Raw genomic sequence first — 16,629 nt, 5'->3', positions numbered from 1 at the left:
TAGAACGCAGGAGGCGCCGTAGGGCACTGGTAACCGACATGATAACGGACGACGGACGACACGTGGCAGAACAAGCAGATATAGCAGAAGCCTTCTATGGGCATTACGCTCAACTTTATTCAGCAGTGCTCCCTGATATGGCGACGGTAGACACCGTTACAGCACATGTCCACGGTACAGTTCCACCAGACATGGTACCGCCTTTACTGGGAGAAGTGACAGAAGAGGAAGTGCTCGACGCCATTGGTAAAGGTACTCCCCATAAATCACCAGGAATCGATGGAGTACCATTAGAGTTCTATCGAGTATTTAAACAACTGTTGGTACCGTGTTGGGTTGCAATTTGTCAGGAATTGATGTCCCGGGGTATACCGTTGCCTGCACCGTTCTTGGAAGGACTGATTGTTCCCATCCATAAGCCGAAGGGACGGAATCATGTCCGCGATTATCGCCCCTTAACGTTATTGAACAGCTACTTCAAGATCTTTTCGAGGCTGCTATCAGGACGTCTTCGGGGCACACTATTTCACGTCCTGTCCAGCGTTCAGATGTCCTTAGGAGGATCCAACAACATCAGAACTGCGTTATGTCGTTACAGAGATCTCATCTCCCTTGCACGGGTGAGACGTTTGCCGGCAGCCCTGGCGTCTATCGACTTTAGCCAAGCTTTTGACCGTGTGGGCCACACGTTCCTCACGGCCGTTCTACGGCGCATGGAATATCCCGACCCCTTTATCACAGTGTTGACACGCCTTCTGCATGGGGCTACTTCTCGAGTTCTTGTTAATGGAAGACTGACGGCACCTATGCCTATCCGCCGATCAGTACGACAGGGATGTCCATTATCAACGTTGTTATTTGCATTGACCTTAGAACCTTTGTTGTGTGGTCTCCGAGACAGGCTCACTGGGATACAGTTCGGCGGCTCCATCTATCGATGCACCGCATATGCGGATGATTTGATGATCGTAATACGAGGAGCTGACGATATGGCCGCGGCGTTGGACTGGATTGCAACCTACGGTACAGCTTCTGGTAGCCAAATCAACGTTGACAAGTCTGTCGCCTTGAGCATCGGGATTGGGCTACCGCAGGAACACATTGCTCCCTTACGCTTCAGTGATACTGTTCGCTTCTTGGGCTTAGAGTTCATGAACGACATGCGACGCGCAACGACGCTCAATTATCGACGCCTTCTTCACCAAATTAGGGCCGGAATTGCAAATCAGCGCTTGCGATCCCTGAACATCGTTCAGCGGGCGCATTATGCCAAGGTATACCTTGCATCCCGCATACCGCATGTCGCCCAAACGCTACCCATTCCGAAACCCTTGGGTCGTAGCATTATGGCAGCGCTGGGATGCTTCGTCACCGCTGGTATGTTACTGAAGATCAGATACGTATCTCTTACCCTCCCCAAGGGAAAAGGTGGTTTCGGCCTAGTCAACGTCCATGATAGGGCCGTTGCCCTATATGTTAGTTCACATATATTTCTGCTGCGCCGTTGTCCTACGAGCCTCACGAGTCTGCTTCTGACGGCTCTACGACCTGCTTCACTAAGAGCGCCGGTGCCACTACAGGACATCCCAGCACCCCTCTTTTATATAGGACGTTTCTATTTAGGACAGAGTTATGGCAGTGTAGCGCTCACGACACCACAAATGGCCACGACTCGACGCCTATATCACGACATGCTGCAACGCCGCCCCCTAAATGTGGTCGAACTAAAATATCCTGACGTACGGTGGTGCGTGGTGTGGAAGACTGTACACGATGCCATGCTTCATTCCGACGTTGTTTCCCAATGGTACGTAGTAGTTAATGGGAAGCTGGTGACGCAAGAACGCCTCTACAATATCCACATGGTAGAATCTCCCAATTGTGTGGGTTGTAACACAGTAGATTCTGACGAGCACCGCATCAGCTGTGGAGAGGCGGAACCGGTTTGGCACCTAGTGCGGCAGATGCTGGCTTATCTCTTGCGAGTTAGGCCGGAGCATATATCTGCACGCACGTTATTATTTCCGGATGATACATTTTACCCCAAGACTCGAAGCAACTCCGTCACCTGGAAACGTGGACATGCTGTCCATTACCTCTGTCGTGACGGACACAAGAATTTCCTTGACTTCTGGCTCTATTTGCAAGAAAGACATCATGCTATTTCCGGGCATACCAGATATCGACAATGCTTTGCAAACTACCTATGGAGTGCCTTTCACAGCCCGCCGCGCAGCTGGAATGTTCCAGGCAGCGGCAGATGAGGTCAGAACGAACTGCAAACGAGCATATATTGAACAATCTTTATCAGTGGGCGCAGTCGCTGGGAAGCCTAACTACGACGTGGTAGCTTTCTTTTCATGTTATTTACGTTTAATATCTTCGATGGTGTCTTCATTCTAGTTTAGGTTTCCCAGGCTTGATTAATTATGACTGTTCGCACATTGATACCTATACAAATAAAAAAAAGATTTTAAAAAAAGTGGGCTGGAGACCTGCGTTTCCAATCCAAATACACAAGAACAAACAAAGAACAAAATGAACAACAAATAAAATATAATAAAATATTATACCCTTTTCCTTTCTCCGGAACCGCGCGACTGCCACGGTAAAAAAAAAAAAAAAAAAAGAGCACTAATGCGCTGCTTCCTGGATTCGGGTAGGCACGCTGGCCCCAGATCGAATCCGCCTGGCGGATTACCAATGAGGGCCGAACAGCCTGAATGTGGTTTTTAGGCTGTTTTCCACATCTCTATAGGTGAATACCCGGCTGGTCCCCACGTCCCACCTCAGTTACACGGCTAGCAGACATCTGGACGCGTTCACACTATTCCTTGGATTACAGTACACGCAGACAGATGGGGTACACTAATTCCGCCCTAACAATTTCAAAATGAGTTTTTAAGTCGAGCCATTGATCAATTATTCTACATACTGCAAGTCCAATTGATAACCACCTCGTGTCACAAGCGTTGGGGATTTTCAGTGGTTCCTCCCCATCATTTAGGACTGCAAAGATCTGGCGATAAAAGAGCTGTCATGAAGAAGATCGAGAAAACCAGTTGTAACCTTCCGTAATAAAGAGACCAAATTTCTTGGAAGACATTCTGCAGTTGCTGCAGAGGTTACCAGCTGAATGGAATGACAGACACACCTTGTAAATATCAAATGAGGAACCTACACTTTCAGTATTTCATACATTTCTTTATTAATACTGACAATCACAGTAGCATTATGTATTCCTATTCCCTGCAATTTCTTTAAACCTAAATTAACTTACTTCTGATGTATGCAATAGACTCAGCATTGCATTATTCAAGTTCAAGTAGTGTAAATAAATGTCGACACAATATTGTCACATGTTTTACTATGATGTACTATAGCAACTGCTAGAAGATTAATGACACTAATATCATCTGATTCGCCAATTAAAATACTGTACATAGCATTATCAACATCAGTTCTCAGATCTGTGGCAGAATAGGACCCAAGGACTTTCTTCATAATAGCACTACACTTTTGTACAACGTAACTTAATCTGGCTCACAATAACACTACCTTTGAACTTGTTTTCACACTTTTCTCCTAAGTGATCACAGGACACTAAAACAAAATGCGCGGACACAAAAAGAGCACTTAACCATTCAGCAACGTTACATCCTACGGCATCTTCTACTGGTTTGAACATAATTTTTGCCTGTCTTTCCGAGGAAAAGGAAGAATCTGAATTATTTTTGTTTGTACGTGATTTTATAGTATAACCAGTTGCACGAAAGAAAGTTTTTCTATACACGTTAAGAGCAAGCTGAAGATACTGAAATACAACACTAAACGTTAGGAGCGAAAAAAATAATTTTTTCTAAGAACATAGAATTAAAAAGATTAGCATTCAACCAAACAATATTTTAAAAAGACTAAATTTTCCAACCACATACCCTTTTAAAAAAAGTAGATATAGCTGGAAAACAACTAAACTGGCAATACTGCACACATCAAAACTTCGCGTGACCACTACTACTGGGGCTTTGTTGTCATCATAAAGCCAATTAACGCTGCCTCAGAGAGAAGTTTCAGAAACTAGTGATAAATAAGGAGTACAATATCGATACGTTACAACAGCAGTATTCCTTACAAATAGTGCCCTTAAACGAAGTAACCTAGTGGTATCTTACGACTACACTATCGATTAATCACAATTGGTACTAGTCAACTAAGAAAACTACCTGGGAGTAACAGTTCATGTGGATATGTAATTCGAAGGTCACATACGACTGAATCGTAGAAAAGCAAGTGGCAGACTACGGGTGATTTCTAGAATACTGGGAAAATGCAGTCAGTCTACAGCGGAAATTGATAACGAATCAGTCATGCATCCCATCTTAGAAAATTGTTGAAATGTGTGGGATTCATACCGTAGAGAACAAACAGCGAATTTAAAAAGTACGCAAAGAAAAGCAGCACAAATGGTCGCACGAGACGTGTCAGTCGGCAGAGCATCAGGGAAGCGCTGTGAAATGTCAGCTGGTAGACGTCTGAAGTTAGACGCCAGGTGTCCCACGAAAAACTGCTGTTAAGTTGGTCATCTAGAAACGCACTGCTAGCCCTTACGTGTCGCTCCCGTGGCGACGGCGGAGACAAGAGTAGTCTCACTACAACGCGCACAGAAACACTGAAGCACTTATTCCTCCCGCGCACCACAGTTGAGTGTACATTGGCCACAACCTTATCTCACTAACTTCTCCTGTAACTGCCTCTCTTCCATGACCTTCGATTGATGCAGCCTCAGTCTGGTTTCTGTACAACTTAAAAATATTTTTTCGATACTCTCACCTTCAGAATTTGGAAGAGTCCATTCCAATCAATACTGCCAAGAGCTTTTTGCCAAATCTGCAAATACTAAAAACATAGGTTTGTTTTTATTCTGTTCATCATCCAAGATAAGTCGAAAGGTCAGTGTTGCCTCCCCTAGTCCAGTATTCATCCGAAACCAAACGTATCATCCTTCTGGTCCATTTCTACCAGTAGTTTAACATATCAGTGGATCACAACAATATCAATTTAGAGACATTGCAACCTTATTGTTACAAAATGGTAATAGATTCGTCTTGTTCATTAAAATAATTTTGTTTCTCATCTCATGATATTTTTTTGGGAGAACCCAATCACAAGATCTATGGTATGAAAGAGGAATTCTTCGCGACAATGTAATGGTTACTATTCATCTTCTTCCTCCTTTCTTCCTAGGCTAGAGCCTATTTCCTTCAGTAGCCTTCACTCGACCCTGAAGTTATCGTTCCATCCATTCCTTGGACGGCCAATATTTCTTTTACCAGGTGATGACTTACTTCTGACGATTTTGACAATCTTCCATTGTTAATCTATCCTGTGTATGGGTTCGTTCCGTTCATGCTAATGCTTTCACATCTCTCTCTATCTCTCAGTGCCTTCCTTGTAATCCTTCGCAGAATTAACATTTCTGTGGTATCCTAAAGTCCTTTTGTTTTAGATGTTTCCGGTATTGTCTCGGCTGCGCATGTCATAATTGGTCTCACTGTTATTTCTTATATTCTGCATTTGCGTCTTTTCCTATATGCTCAATTCTCCAAATGGTATCATTTATATACCCCGTCACATTTTTTGTTGCTGCCTCTTGTTCTCTAATTTTCTTTTCGACACTATTGGACAATTCAATACCAAGATATTTAAATGTCATTGGTTCCATAGTTGTGGTCATAAGCAGTAGGATAAAGTATGTGTCACCCCACTCTCCATTTTGTCCGATATATCCAAGATCACAGTGATGACAGCATCCAAGATGGCGGCCTATAGACTGGGCACCAGCATATGACTTGATCGAAGATGGCGGCCGTGACGTCAGCTGATGATGCAATTACCGTTATCCAAGATGGCGGCTTTTTGGCGGGAAAGTGCCACGCCTCCCTGGCGGGAAGTTTGAATTTTGGCGAGAAATGGAATTATGTGCTTCTGTGGGTCACCTGGTAGTTCCCCTGCCCCACCTTTCCCACTTTTCGCCTGATGTTGCGCTATCCTCTTGGAAAATGGGTACGAATTTCAAATTTTGGAGGGAATTTTGCTCTAAGAGTGCACTCCTGCAGCTGAGAGGAGTTAGTATGGTGTTGCCCCCCAATAGAGACTGCTCATGATGCCATTCAACTCGAATATAATTTGTTTAAATTTGTATATTTTTTTAATTTGGTTAAATTTGTTGAATAATCGAAGCTGAAGAAATGAATTAAGATTTGTGCTACGACCCAGACTCGATCCGAGGTCTTCTTGCTTGGTAGGCAGAAATGCTAACCATTACACCACCACAGCATGATGGTCTACATTGCTACATGAATTAGGGAAGTCGAATTCTGTGGTGGTGTAATGGTTAGCAATTATGCCTTGTGAGCAAGAAGACCTGGGTTCGGGTCCTGGCTGCACTACAAATTTTAGTATATTTCTTCTGTTTCGTTAATTAAGAGACTTAAAAGTCTCAGGGAAACATTTGATTCTAAGATCTATAAATTTGTTATCCACCTACAGCAGTAGTCGCTTAGTGTGGTGTTACCACCACAAGGTTGAGATATTAGTCCTTGTTGATCTGCCGGTGTGGAAGGAGCGTGTGCTCTATCGAAGAGCTGTTGGTGTCTGACCGGGAGGAGTTTAACAGCCATGTTGCCTGTAAGCATACAACCAAGGATTGCACCCATATCCTCCTACATGTATAATGGAAGCGAGCATTAATGCTTGAATGTAGGTACCTGCTGGGTCACGCTGTGCAGCGTGTGTTCTGACGTTTGCGGAGCACGTGTCACTGGCTCTCATCCCCTCTCAGTCAGCCAAGCGTCCGACCACCACCACACTGCTGCCTGTAAGAACAAAAGATTCGCTTGCTCCCAGCCCCGCCCGTGCCGTGACACAAACACCAGGAAGGATTCGCTCGCTCCAAGCCCTGCTGGCGCCACGACAGAAACACCTGCTGGAACCCTTTGCTCCTTCATAGCAGATAACAACAAAGAAATGCGTGGCCCTTAAGAGTTTTTTTCACATGCTGGTCTTTCTGAAAACAAATTCGCTCACAACCTCATAAACAGCGGCGCGACGAAGGTGGAAGTATTCGCTGACACAAACAAACACCACATCTGAGATGGACGCTGTCACCTGCGGGAGTCTGAGAATGCTTTCATAATAGGTAACAACGACAACAAAGGCATTGTGAGCTCCTTAAAAGGGTTGAGATGTTTATCTTTCCCAAAATAGAAATGGAGTAGACAAAGAAAAGACGCTGCTCAGAGTATTCGCCCTATTGAAGAAGCTTTTCATACTGTGTGTTCGAACGTGCGACCGTAGCGGTCTCGCGGTTCCAGACTGAAGCGCCTAGAACCACTCGGCCACTCCGGCCGGAGCTATTAACAGCAATGAAGAAAGAGTTCCTTCAAAGCTCTTCACGTATGGGTCTTCCCCAAAATAGAAACAGGAGCATCTACATGAAGAAAGTAGCAAGTAGACAGTCGTTACACTTCATAACATCGAGAAACATTTCGAGACTTATTGAAGCATTGAAAGATTATGAAAGGCATCTATTACACATCTATTTAACTCCAGCTCTAAACAGTTCGAAACATATAACACTTCAGTACAAAACTTATAACTACGCATTTCGAGAAAATTTTTCCTGTATCCTGCTAGATTTGCGGCAGCACGAGAGAATAATAATTTACAGTGTGCTATATCTTTCTTTCTAGCATTGACCGCTTTATTATCCTGTTGCAAGTATCATTCTACCACTCAAGTAAGATGATATTCACCTTTAAGAACCATTTCCAGACTTAACAAGACATTGAAAGACATCTAAGCCCATTAGATATTTTAATCCAACTCTGAAGAGTTCTAAACGTGTAACACTTTAGTAAAAACGTGTGAATATGTAGTTATAACTATACATTTCGAGAAATTCGACGTAAAAATTTTCCAGCATCATGGTAGAATAATTTACTAAACTTTCAGCTGTCATATAAGCCGTCGATTCCACCGATAGCGCTACTTGAAATTAGATCTTTTCCACTGCACACATTTCCTAAATAGTAAAATTCTCCATTTTGTCATCTGAAGACTTTGTAAATCATTTTCTTCAGCGTTTACGAAGCTAAGCTAAATGTAAGAAGCGCTAGGTAAAACAGTCAAAGCTATTGTTAATACAATAAGCGTAGAATTACTCGTACATAACATTCACTGTGGAAAATCACGAAGCTTGCAGACTTTGAGAGAGTTGCAATATCTCATAAACCGCACTATAACTGTTGAAAACATTCTCGCATCCAGTAAGTTTGTAAAAAATACTCGCTTCCTTCATGGAGCTGCGAATCCAGCTATTTGCCACAATATTTCTAAAGTGTTCAGATAATCGTAGCTCTAATTGCATTCTCCTCAGCTGAAACTTCTGATGGAAACATCTGCTGAATGCACTGAGCTGGTAATGCAGTGTGGTTAATTAATGGAATACACGTAATGACTTCGTATGCAGAAGCTGGAAAATTGGAAATTTTTTGTAAGGCCTTATGGGGTCAAAGTGCTGAGGCCATCAGTCCTTAAGTTTACACAATACTTAATCTAACTTAAACTAATTTACATTAAGGACGACACGCACACCCATGCCCGAGGGAGGACTCGAACCTCCGAGGGGTGGGGGGGGGGAGGGGGGGGAGCCGCGCGGATCGTGACAAGACGCCGCAGACCGTGCGGCTACCCTACAGAGAGGCTGAATTCAATACCATCCAGGGTGTATTCAAAATAGTATCGTTACTCAGAGTATGAATTCTACCACTGTAAATCCACAAATTATCAGAGACTCAGGTCTTTTCGAGGTTTTGGATGCATCTAGCTAGTTCAGGTTCCAGTTGCCAGGAATGCTAGTGGGCTGATCCCATCCCACCCAAGAAACTCGGTCGTGTGAGACCCAACTCGCTTTATTTGTTCATGAGACCCAGAAAATATTAGATACAGGCTCCTAGGTAGATGTCATTTTCCTTTACTTCCGGGAGGCGTTCGATACTGTTCCACACTGTCGCCTGATAAACAAAGTAAGAGCCTACGGAATATCAGATCAGCAGTGTGGCTGGATTGAAGAGTTTTTAGCCAACAGAACACAGCATGTTGTTCATAATGGAGAGACGTCTGCAGACGTTAAAGTAACAGGGGAGTGTTACGGGACCATTGCTTTTCACAATATATATATGAATGACCTAGTAGATATTGTCGGAAGTTCCATGCGGCTTTTCGCGGATGATGCTGTAGTATACAGAGAAGTAGCTGCATTAGAAAATTGCAGCGAAATACAGGAAGATCTGCAGCGGATAGGCACTTGGTGCAGGGAGTGGCAACTGTAATGTATTGCGAATACATAGAAAGAAGGATCCTTTATTATATGATTATATGATAGCGGAACAAACACTGGTAGCAGTTACGTCTGTAAAATATCTGGCAGTATGCGTGCGGAACGATTTGAAGTGGAATGATCATATAAAATTAATTGTTGGTAAGGCGGGTGCTAGGTTGAGATTCATTGGGAGAGTCCTTACAAAATGTAGTCCATCAACAAAGGAGGTACCGAGCGAGGTGGCGCAGTGGTTAGACACTGGACTCACTTTCGGGAGGGCGACGTTCAATCCCGCGTACGGCCATCCTGACTTAGGTTTTCCGTGATTTCCCTAAATCACTCCAGGCAAATGCCGGGATGGTTCCTCTGAAAGGGCACAGCCGACTTTCTTCCCCATCCTTCCCTAATCCAATGAGACCGATGACCTCGCTGTCTGGTTTCCTTCCCCAAACAACCCAACCCAACAAAGGAGGTGGCTTACAAAACACTCGTTCGACCTATACTTGAGTATTGCTCATCAGTGTGGGATCCGTACCATGTCAGGTTTACAGAGGAGACAGAGAAGATCCAAGGAAGAGCGGCGCGTTTCGTCACAGTGTTATTTGGTAAGCGTGATAGCGTTACGGAGATGTTTAGCAAATTCAAGTGGCAGACTCTGCAAGAGAGGCGCTCTGCATCGTGGTGTAGCTTGCTGTCCAGGTTTCGAGATGGTGCGTTTCTGGATGAGGTATCGAATATATTGCTTCCCCCTACGTATACCTCGCGAGGAGATCACGAATGTAAAATTAGAGAGATTCGGGCGCGCACGGAGGCTTTCAGGCAGTCGTTCTTCCCGCGAACCATACTCGACTGGAACAGGAAAGGAGGGTAATGACAGTGGCACGTAAAGTGCCCCACGCCACACACCGTTATGTGGTTTGCCGAGTATAAATGTAGATGCAGATGTAAATGTAGAAACTCAACACACATTGGTCAGCCTCTTGGTGACGTGGGAGGAGGTTGGGCATCCTATTTAAACCCCAGCGTGCTTGTGCTCTCCCTCATTCCGATACAGTCAGCCAGTCCGTCTGTCTACGTTCTGTTGTCTTCTTAGATGTATCATGAAAAGATCTTCAGTGCATTGCAGCGGTGAGGGGAAGCGCCGTAGCCTGAACGAGGTCCCACGTAAGTTATTAGTTTCGTGTAAGTGTTATTTTGTATGTGAAACCCCGTTTAGAATACAGACCTGCTCTGCGCATGCGTGAAAGTGAACTTGTTTTCTCCTGGTTTCAGCATTCGTTGCTGAGGTGCTGGACGCACTGGATGATGCGCTGGCAAGGGAGAATCCGACCGCATCAGCTCAGAAACGTGAGGATGAAATTTGTTTTGTGTTTGCGTAATATCCCGAGTGTGCGATAATACCATAATATAACGTACACTTCATTGATGGTGTTGTAGATGAATCGAGAGAGGGTGCAGCGCAGCCTGCTAATTTGGAGGATGGTGATGGTCGCCAGGAGGAGCAGCAGGCATCTCTACTGCGTTAGATTCGATTCCATCGACAAGTAATACATTTTTGTGCACATACATTTTCTCTCTTTTTTTGTTTTCTTTTTGCTACGGGTCCTTTGGATCGGATCGATTATTTAAATGCGCACTTTCAGTGCAAGGCGAAGGCAGCAATAGCCCAGGAGTGGGCATTTATCGATTCGCAGATTGCGGCAGATGGGTACTTCGATACCGAAATTCATAATGAATGGCTGGCTATTGTGACCGAACCGTGGTTCAGGAAGCAAGAAGGTGACTATTATTTTAGCTTTCATATTCTTATTCTTCTTATTATTATTATTATCTTTCATACTTCCATGTCAGTCTGTTTATTTAAACATGTTCTGTAAGGCGATGCTTATTAATTTTTTCCACAGAGGTGAAGCCTGAGATGGCCGTAGCACATGTGGCGGGGGTTGGGGTGCGACACATTGTCTTTAGAGGTCCACTATGACGAGCGGGGCCATGCATCGTGCCAATCACTGCAAAGCTATCGACCGAAGTTCGACCCAACTGAACCTGTACGCCATGGAGTCAGCTGTCACTGGGTCCCCATCCCCATTTTGCCCTGCTTTTGGTCGTCCTTGGAGGTGGGCAGCAGCAACAGACAACCGCCAATGCCTCTGCAATTGATGGTGGGCTGGCTAATTCTGGGGTTAGCCCACAGTCTCATCCCAGCATTATTCGCTACGCTCAGCCTGCAGCTAGGCCTGGCTGTTCCAACTGGCTGGACAGCGGCGCCTCACCCTTGGCTCCACCCACCCACCACCAGCAGGTACTACGCAGACGTAAGCGTGTCATGCCCAGGTATGAGACACTGCCGGCTGTCTTGCCAGCTCAGTCATCCACTGGGTGGACAACACAACCTAGTAGTAGTAGTAGTATGATATTAATGATAATGAACCCATGACTAGTGGCAGTTCTCTCACCCATCCTTTTAGTGAAGGACATCAGGCCAGTAATACCATACCACAATTAGAGTACTCAGCGATTGCAGACACTTTTGAGGAGCGCATCTCATTGACCAAGATCGAGAACCTGGTAGGAGGGTACCAAGACCCTGTTGGTTTTCTAAGAGCTTGCCTTCCTGTCACGGAAACGGAGCTCTTCAAGGTAGTCAATGATAAGCAGTATCCCACCATTAAATGCAGTGCTGTGCTTTGCATCCAACTGTCGCACCCCGCAAAGTTGAGTCTGGTTTTGGAGAGACAACTCTTCATTATCTTTGGGGGGAGGGTGGGGAATAGCGTGATAACGCGGAGCACATCAATCGCCGAGTGGTTTCGTAAATCCACCTTGAATGCTGTACTGGCCCGATTTTCGGAGATGGAAGTCAGAGGGTCAGCTAAAGCACTCAACTGAATACTACACCTGGACATCCATACGCATGTCTACGATCCAGTAAAAGGAGGATGAAGCTATATCAAGCTCCCTAAAGATGTATCTAACAGGAGGGCATGTATTAATGTCGAAAATAGAAAGGATCAGTCTTGTTTTGCGTGGTCAATCCCGGCTTGTGAAAGAAACTACAATTACCGAGATCGTCCGGAGTGTCCGAATACATCCCATGTAGGTAATAATATTCGTGGGTGTTATAACTTCGATGGTATCGATTTCTATCTCAAGATCCAGGACATAGCTAAATTTGAGGTGCTGAATACCGGAATATTGGAGAAGAAAAGCAAGTCAGATAACCCAGACAAGCGTATTGTCGTTGGACCCCTCCACTTCTCAGTGTGAACTGCATGTAAACATGCTGCTCTACTCTATAGGTGATAATTATCACTATTTTTGGATCAAAGACAAGTCACGACTCCTTTCCTCCCAACTATCAACAAATTGTCGTGTGAAACATAATTGCTTAAGGTGCCTCAATTATTTCTCCTCAGACAATCTATTAGCGGCACATCTAGTGGAGTGTGCTTCCAAGGACACGGTGTATATTATTATGCTTACTGAGGAAAACAAATTTATAGAGGTTAAAAATTCTCACGACCAGGAGCGATGTCCGTTTGTAGTGTACGCCGGCTTTGAATTCCTCCTCGTTACTGTGACCCACTATGAAGGTGACCCTACAGCCTCAAATACGACCCTTACAGAAAAAAACTTACCATATGCGGCAGCATACCAAATTGTATCGTCATATGATTCCAGTCTTAACCGCTATAAATTTTTTGTCGGGGCAATCCTGCGGTTTGGCTGCTCACTGAACTCGAAAAACGTTCATGGGAGGTTGGTAAGCTTTACATCAACAAAGTGCCCACGACCAACCCAAAGGAGAATGAAGATTTGTATAATAAGATGGTTCATTGTCATATTTGGGGGCTGGTGTTAGCTAGAAGAGTTGAAACTCCTCGTAGGGATCATTGTTATCTTACAGGGAAGTTCCAAGAGGCAGCTCACAACGCGTCCAATTTGAAGTACTAGCTACCTAGAAATATACCCATTTTCTTCCACAATTTAAGTGGGTATGGCGCTCACTTTCTAGTTGTGCACTTGGCTGATTTCGATTGGGAGAAAACTCAAGTCAGTGTCCTACCTGAGAGAAATACATTTCATTCTCCAAACGAATGATGCCAAGAATTACACTCCACTTCCTTGATACGCTACGTTTTATGCAGGCGTCACTTCAGAAACACGTTGAAACTCTACCTCAGGGGATATACAAATCTCTCGAGCTGCATTTCCCAAGAAGGAAAAGTTTCAACTTGTCAATAGGAAGGGGATTTTCCCATATGAGTACGTGGATAGTATGACGAAACTCAATGAAACCAGGATACCCGACATAACTTCATTCTCCAGCAACCTTACAGGCGATGCCATAACGGATGCAGAGTATTATGTCTGGTGGGATATCAATATTTGCCCTCTGGGAGAGTATGCATGGCTTTGCATGGACACAGACGTGCGCTTGCTTGCGGACGTTTTCAAGAAATTCCGGAGTCTATGCATGGCCACATATTATCTGGGTCCCACATTTTATTACAAAGCACCTGGGTTGTCTTGGGAAGCGATGCTCAAGAAAACGAAGTGCAGCATTGAATTATTGACCGATGCTTACATGCTTCTTTTCTTTGAGTCTGGGATCCATGAGGAACTTTGCCAATGTGTCCATAGGCATGTGAAGTCAAATAACCTGCAGATGGGTGATAGGCTCAACGCACCCCTTGATTGGAGTTACATAATGTACCAGGACGTGAATAACTTATACGGGCACACCATGCAGCAATCATTGCCAATTGGCGAGTTTCGATGGATGCCCAAAGGCAAATGCAAGAGCTTAGGTGGAAAAATCATGGGAGGGGGGGGGGGGGGGTGTATGACAGCTGATTCTGACGTAGGGTATGTGGTGGAGGCAGGACTCACATACCCTATTACTTTGTATGATGTGCACGCCAATTTACCGCTGTGTCCAGAAGAATTAGTTCCAGAAAAAGGCTCCACACCAAAACTGATGACATTGTTGGGGGGGGGGGGGATAAGCGAAGATACGTCATTCATTATCGTAATCTCCAGCAGTGTCTCAGCTTGGGTATGGAGCTAGTTGGAATCACCCAGGCTATCTCCTTCAAGCAGTCCCCCTGGTTGAAGGAGTATATTGGTTTGAATACGAGACATAGAGCTTGCGTGACGTGTGACTTTGAGAAAGATTTTTATAAATTAATGAATAATTTAATTTTCGGTAAAACAATGGAGAATTTGAGTGAAATTTTGTTTAGAACCGAATGAGATGGACATTATGGTGTAAGAAAATGCATTGCTAAACCAATTTTTAAGTGGGTCAGCAACTTAGTAGCTGTGGAGATGGCGACAACTGTTGTAGGGTTTACGAAACCTATTTATGTGGGGATGTGCATACTAGACCTGTCCAAATTCCACATGCGCCGCTTTCATTATGAGCTTCAGAAAACTCATTTTGCAGATCCTAAATTACTTTATATGAATACAGATAGCTTCATCTATTGAGTGAAAAACTTCGTTCCATATGAAGTAATTAGGTGCAATGGTAATGAATTCGACATTTCCTCATACACGGACGATAATCCTTATGGTATTATTCCACAGAACCAGAAGGTTATCGGTCTTATGAAGGACGAGGCATATGGATTGCCGATTGTGGAGTTTGTAGGTCTACGCTCAAAAATGTATGCGTATCGCACATTGGAAGGTGCCACCCGGAGGTGGGCTAAGGGTGTTTGTCGTATGGCATCAAGAGTCCTCTCTAACGAATACTATTTGCGGTGCCTTGTGCAGTGGTGTTCGCGGTGCTGCACCGCAACCACCGCATTTAGTACGGCAGACCAGTATTTCATCGAGAGGACACGAGGTGTACACTGTGCTGCAGTCTAAAATCGGTCTGTCACCTCATGACGATAAAAGGGTCATTTGTGATAACGGGACTGAAATTCTCCCATGCTCACACTACTCACTTGTAGTGAGAGAAGGGGTGGGGTACTCTGAATGAGTGATAGAGAGAGAGGATGAGAGGGAGAGAATGAGAGTGTCTGCACAGTAGTAGTATGACAGTAAGTAATTTTGTGTGTGTGTGTCGTGTAAATATTTTTGTGTACAATGTACACGTGTATATACATACATAGAGAGAGATAGAATGTGTGGAAAAGAAAGGATCAAAACAAAAAAGAACAAAATTTATATTTATATAAGCACATCACGTGTGTGAAAGAAAGAACATAGCGTAAAGAAAAAAATATTAAGAAAGCAAAAAATAGAAAATAATTTTTATATATTGATATATTTGTTCATACACAATAGCTTTTAAGTTTAACACCTGCCGCTAGCCATCCAAGTCAGAATAGTTTTTAAATGTATATAGCTCACAGTCCATCAGATTGTTATTGTAAAAACCTTTGCTATTGTGGGCTGTTGAAATTAGATTCTAAGCATGAACAATGAATCAGAATTATTGTAAAAGGTATGATACTGGGGATGTCGAATTTAGTTGTAGTAAAGAAAGTATCTCCGCATTAGTTTTTAGTGTAGATTTATATATAGAAAAAAATTCGTAGCAGTGTTCCTGTTGTAGCGTCTAAGTTAAAAGTATCTCTGCACTGGAACAGCAGAGTCAATTTGTACCTCGAGAATACTATATTGTTCCTAAAAAGACTACATTGTACCTCAAGAATGAAATTGTACTTCAAGAAGTATATTGTATTTGTGTGAACTGAATAAACCAAGAAAAAAATTAGTCACCATACGTCTTTGTTGTTGTTATTTACAGAAAAACAATATCCCCTATTGCATTATTATGTATATGTATATAAAGGCTCTGCATGTCTCAAATGACATTAGTTTTCCTGAAGATGAGTGCTATTAAGGAGGTGAGGTTTAAGATGGAAGATAACAAAATGTATCTAATGATTGCATGGGATTTCCCTGTCATGCTGCACGTATAGATTTTGGGAACAGGCGGCGCGTGATCGTGTCCGCTTCCAAAGACATGTAGCAAACATGGCTGAAATTATATCTCCTGTGCTTGAACAAAGCCACAGACATAGGATCTGGGAAAAGCTATGTGCTATCTAAGTAGGATCGAGATAGAAAGAACGAAAACCACAGAATGTGAGGTAAAAAATTCATTTATTTTAATTAATCCAACTTAACAGTAATTTTACATTTTCATAAGCAGACACAACACTATTTTCACACATCTTCTTCTTGTTGAGCTTATGGATAGCACGGCACCGGTAGGATTCCAGGTC

The sequence above is a fragment of the Schistocerca gregaria genome, chromosome X (genome assembly GCF_023897955.1).
Source record: "Schistocerca gregaria isolate iqSchGreg1 chromosome X, iqSchGreg1.2, whole genome shotgun sequence".
In the NCBI taxonomy this organism is placed as follows: domain Eukaryota; kingdom Metazoa; phylum Arthropoda; class Insecta; order Orthoptera; family Acrididae; genus Schistocerca; species Schistocerca gregaria.
The sequence above is the reverse complement of the archived record's forward strand: the minus strand, read 5'-3'. Positions refer to the sequence as shown.